Here is a 6450-nt window from a genome sequence, read left to right on the forward strand (position 1 = left end):
GAACATGTTCTACACCACAGTGCTAGCTGGCTGTAGCTTCTGCTTTCAGTACCAGATTCATTCTCTGATCCTTTGATTGGGTGGACAACATGTCAGCTCATGCTGCAAGAGCTCTGATAGGTTGGAGGACGTCCTCTGGAAGTTGTCATAATTACTGCGTAAGTCTATGGAAGGGGGGGGGGGTGAGAACCATCAGCCTCCTAGGTTTTGTATTGAAGTCAATGTACCCAGAGGAGGACGGAAGCTAGGTGTCCTCCGGCTACACCATGGCGCTACCCTACAGAGGGCTGCTGAGGCTACTGTAGGCATTCAATGCAAAACAGTGTTTTGATTAATTATTCGGTGAATATATTTTGTATAAGTTTAATCTAAAAAAATATAACTTTTTATTAAATGTTTTACAATTTTACATTTTTTATGAAATCCACTTAGGAGGTTGGTCCTCCCCTTTCTCCTTTGAGGAGCCTCCACTGTCACCACCACTCAAAGGACATCCAGCCAACTTGACACAACTGTAGGAGGTGTTGGGAGTCAACATGTGGGCCAGCATCCCTGTGGAACGCTTTCAACACCTTGTAGAGTCTCTGCCCTGTGGAACACTATTGACTCCTTGTAGAGTCCCTGCCCTGTGGAACACTATTGACTCCTTGTAGAGTCCCTGCCCTGTGGAACACTATTGACTCCTTGTAGAGTCCCTGCCCTGTGGAACACTATTGACTCATTGTAGAGTCCCTGCCCTGTGGAACACTGACTACTTGTAGAGTCCCTGCCCTGTGGAACACTATTGACTCGTTGTAGAGTCCCTGCCCTGTGGAACACTATTGACTCCTTGTAGAGTCCCTGCCCTGTGGAACACTGACTCGTTGTAGAGTCCCTGCCCTGTGGAACACTATTGACTCCTTGTAGAGTCCCTGCCCTGTGGAACACTATTGACTCCTTGTAGAGTCTCTGCCCTGTGGAACACTGACTCCTTGTAGAGTCCCTGCCCTGTGGAACACTATTGACTCCTTGTAGAGTCCCTGCCCTGTGGAACACTATTGACTCCTTGTAGAGTCCCTGCCCTGTGGAACACTCTTGACTCCTTGTAGAGTCCCTGCCCTGTGGAACACTGACTCCTTGTAGAGTCCATGCCCTGTGGAACACTGACTCCTTGTAGAGTCCCTGCCCTGTGGAACACTATTGACTCCTTGTAGAGTCCCTGCCCTGTGGAACACTATTGACTCCTTGTAGAGTCCCTGCCCTGTGGAACACTCTTGACTCCTTGTAGAGTCCCTGCCCTGTGGAACACTTTCAACACCTTGTAGAGTCCCTGCCCTGTGGAACACTATTGACTCCTTGTAGAGTCCCTGCCCTGTGGAACACTCTTGACTCCTTGTAGAGTCCCTGCCCTGTGGAACACTATTGACTCCTTGTAGAGTCCCTGCACTGTGGAACACTATTGACTCCTTGTAGAGTCCCTGCCCTGTGGAACACTTTCAACACCTTGTAGAGTCCCTGCCCTGTGGAACACTATTGACTCCTTGTAGAGTCCCTGCCCTGTGGAACACTCTTGACTCCTTGTAGAGTCCCTGCCCTGTGGAACACTATTGACTCCTTGTAGAGTCCCTGCCCTGTGGAACACTATTGACTCCTTGTAGAGTCCCTGCCCTGTGGAACACTATTGACTCCTTGTAGAGTCCCTGCCCTGTGGAACATTATTGACTTCTTGTAGAGTCCCTGCCCTGTGGAACACTATTGACTTCTTGTAGAGTCCCTACCCTGTGGAACACTATTGACTCCTTGTAGAGTCCCTGCCCTGTTGAACACTATTGACTCCTTGTAGAGTCCCTGCCCTGTGGAACACTATTGACTCCTTGTAGAGTCCCTGCCCTGTGGAACACTTTCAACACCTTGTAGAGTCCCTGCCCTGTGGAACACTATTGACTCCTTGTAGAGTCCCTGCCCTGTGGAACACTCTTGACTCCTTGTAGAGTCCCTGCCCTGTGGAACACTATTGACTCCTTGTAGAGTCCCTGCCCTGTGGAACACTATTGACTCCTTGTAGAGTCCCTGCCCTGTGGAACACTATTGACTCCTTGTAGAGTCCCTGCCCTGTGGAACATTATTGACTTCTTGTAGAGTCCCTGCCCTGTGGAACACTATTGACTTCTTGTAGAGTCCCTACCCTGTGGAACACTATTGACTCCTTGTAGAGTCCCTGCCCTGTTGAACACTATTGACTCCTTGTAGAGTCCCTGCCCTGTGGAACACTATTGACTCCTTGTAGAGTCCCTGCCCTGTGGAACACTGACTACTTGTAGAGTCCCTGCCCTGTGGAACACTATTGACTCCTTGTAGAGTCCCTGCCCTGTGGAACACTATTGACTCCTTGTAGAGTCCCTGCCCTGTGGAACATTATTGACTTCTTGTAGAGTCCCTGCCCTGTGGAACACTATTGACTTCTTGTAGAGTCCCTGCCCTGTGGAACACTATTGACTCCTTGTAGAGTCCCTGCCCTGTGGAACACTATTGACTCCTTGTAGAGTCCCTGCCCTGTGGAACACTATTGACTCCTTGTAGAGTCCCTGCCCTGTGGAACACTGACTACTTGTAGAGTCCCTGCCCTGTGGAACACTATTGACTCCTTGTAGAGTCCCTGCCCTGTGGAACACTATTGACTCCTTGTAGAGTCCCTGCCCTGTGGAACACTATTGACTTCTTGTAGAGTCCCTGCCCTGTGGAACACTATTGACTTCTTGTAGAGTCCCTGCCCTGTGGAACACTATTGACTCCTTGTAGAGTCCCTGCCCTGTGGAACACTATTGACTCCTTGTAGAGTCCCTGCCCTGTGGAACACTATTGACTCCTTGTAGAGTCCCTGCCCTGTGGAACACTATTGACTCCTTGTAGAGTCCATGCCCTGTGGAACACTGACTACTTGTAGAGTCCCTGCCCTGTGGAACACTATTGACTCCTTGTAGAGTCCCTGCCCTGTGGAACACTATTGACTCCTTGTAGAGTCCCTGCCCTGTGGAACACTATTGACTCCTTGTAGAGTCCCTGCCCTGTGGAACACTATTGACTCCTTGTAGAGTCCCTGCCCTGTGGAACACTATTGACTCCTTGTAGAGTCCCTGCCCTGTGGAACACTATTGACTCCTTGTAGAGTCCCTGCCCTGTGGAACACTATTGACTCCTTGTAGAGTCCCTGCCCTGTGGAACACTATTGACTCCTTGTAGAGTCCATGTCCCGACGAACTGAGGCTCCTCTGAGGGCAAAGGGATGCAACTCAGGATTAGGAAGGTGTTCTTAATTTTTTGAGTCCTCAGTTAGTATTGCATTATATGTGCTAGTGTGTACTAATGTAGTGTATATTATATTATATGTGATAGTGTGTATAATGTAGTGTATATTATATGTGATAGTGTGTATAATGTAGTGTATATTATATTATATGTGATAGTGTGTATAATGTAGTGTATATTATATTATATGTGATAGTGTGTATAATGTAGTGTATATTATATGTGATAGTGTGTATAATGTAGTGTATATTATATGTGATAGTGTGTCTAATGTAGTGTATATTATATGTGATAGTGTGTATAATGTAGTGTATATTATATGTGATAGTGTGTATAATGTAGTGTATATTATATTATATGTGATAGTGTGTATAATGTAGTGTATATTATATTATATGTGATAGTGTGTATAGTGTAGTGTATATTATATTATATGTGATAGTGTGTATAATGTAGTGTATATTATATTATATGTGATAGTGTGTATAATGTAGTGTATATTATATTATATGTGATAGTGTGTATAATGTAGTGTATATTATATGTGATAGTGTGTATAATGTAGTGTATATTATATGTGATAGTGTGTATAATGTAGTGTATATTATATGTGATAGTGTGTATAATGTAGTGTATATTATATGTGATAGTGTGTATAATGTAGTGTATATTATATGTGATAGTGTGTATAATGTAGTGTATATTATATGTGATAGTATGTATAATGTAGTGTATATTATATGTGATAGTGTGTATAATGTAGTGTATATTATATGTGATAGTGTGTATAATGTAGTGTATATTATATGTGATAGTGTGTATAATGTGTATATTATATTATATGTGATTATGTGTATAATGTAGTGTATATTATATTATATGTGATAGTGTGTATAATGTAGTGTATATTATATGTGATAGTGTGTATAATGTAGTGTATATTATATTATATGTGATTATGTGTATAATGTAGTGTATATTATATTATATGTGATAGTGTGTATAATGTAGTGTATATTATATGTGATAGTATGTATAATGTAGTGTATATTATATGTGATTATGTGTATAATGTAGTGTATATTATATTATATGTGATAGTGTGTATAATGTAGTGTATATTATATGTGATAGTGTGTATAATGTAGTGTATATTATATTATATGTGATAGTGTGTATAATGTAGTGTATATTATATGTGATAGTGTGTATAATGTAGTGTATATTATATGTGATAGTGTGTATAATGTAGTGTATATTATATGTGATAGTGTGTATAATGTAGTGTATATTATATTATATGTGATTATGTGTATAATGTAGTGTATATTATATTATATGTGATAGTGTGTATAATGTAGTGTATATTATATGTGATAGTGTGTATAATGTAGTGTATATTATATTATATGTGATTATGTGTATAATGTAGTGTATATTATATTATATGTGATAGTATGTATAATGTAGTGTATATTATATGTGATAGTATGTATAATGTAGTGTATATTATATGTGATAGTGTGTATAATGTAGTGTATATTATATTATATGTGATAGTGTGTATAATGTAGTGTATATTATATTATATGTGATAGTGTGTATAATGTAGTGTATATTATATGTGATAGTGTGTCTAATGTAGTGTATATTATATGTGATAGTGTGTATAATGTAGTGTATATTATATTATATGTGATAGTGTGTATAATGTAGTGTATATTATATTATATGTGATAGTGTGTATAATGTAGTGTATATTATATTATATGTGATAGTGTGTATAATGTAGTGTATATTATATTATATGTGATAGTGTGTATAATGTAGTGTATATTATATGTGATAGTGTGTATAATGTAGTGTATATTATATGTGATAGTGTGTATAATGTAGTGTATATTATATTATATGTGATAGTGTGTATAATGTAGTGTATATTATATGTGATAGTGTGTATAATGTAGTGTATATTATATTATATGTGATTATGTGTATAATGTAGTGTATATTATATTATATGTGATAGTGTGTATAATGTAGTGTATATTATATGTGATAGTATGTATAATGTACTGTATAATATATGTGATAGTGTGTATATTGTAGTGTATATTATATTATATGTGATAGTGTGTATAATGTAGTGTATATTATATGTGATAGTGTGTATAATGTATTGTATATTATATTATATGTGATAGTGTGTATAATGTAGTGTATATTATATTATATGTGATAGTGTGTATAATGTAGTGTATATTATATGTGATAGTATGTATAATGTAGTGTATATTATATGTGATAGTATGTATAATGTAGTGTATATTATATTATATGTGATAGTGTGTATATTGTAGTGTATATTATATTATATGTGATTATGTGTATAATGTAGTGTATATTATATTATATGTGATAGTATGTATAATGTAGTGTATATTATATTATATGTGATAGTGTGTATAATGTAGTGTATATTATATTATATGTGATAGTGTGTATAATGTAGTGTATATTATATGTGATAGTGTGTATAATGTAGTGTATATTATATTGTATGTGATAGTGTGTATAATGTATTGTATATTATATTATATGTGATAGTGTGTATAATGTAGTGTATATTATATGTGATAGTGTGTATAATGTAGTGTATATTATATTATATGTGATTATGTGTATAATGTAGTGTATATTATATTATATGTGATAGTATGTATAATGTACTGTATAATATATGTGATAGTGTGTATAATGTAGTGTATATTATATGTGATTATGTGTATAATGTATTGTATATTATATTATATGTGATAGTGTGTATAATGTATTGTATATTATATTATATGTGATAGTGTGTATAATGTAGTGTATATTATATGTGATTATGTGTATAATGTAGTGTATATTATATTATATGTGATAGTGTGTATAATGTAGTGTATATTATATGTGATAGTGTGTATAATGTAGTGTATATTATATTATATGTGATAGTGTGTATAATGTAGTGTATATTATATTATATGTGATTATGTGTATAATGTAGTGTATATTATATTATATGTGATAGTATGTATAATGTACTGTATAATATATGTGATAGTGTGTATAATGTAGTGTATATTATATGTGATTATGTGTATAATGTATTGTATATTA

The sequence above is a fragment of the Oncorhynchus clarkii genome, unplaced genomic scaffold, assembly GCF_045791955.1.
Source record: "Oncorhynchus clarkii lewisi isolate Uvic-CL-2024 unplaced genomic scaffold, UVic_Ocla_1.0 unplaced_contig_13496_pilon_pilon, whole genome shotgun sequence".
Lineage (NCBI taxonomy): Eukaryota > Metazoa > Chordata > Actinopteri > Salmoniformes > Salmonidae > Oncorhynchus > Oncorhynchus clarkii.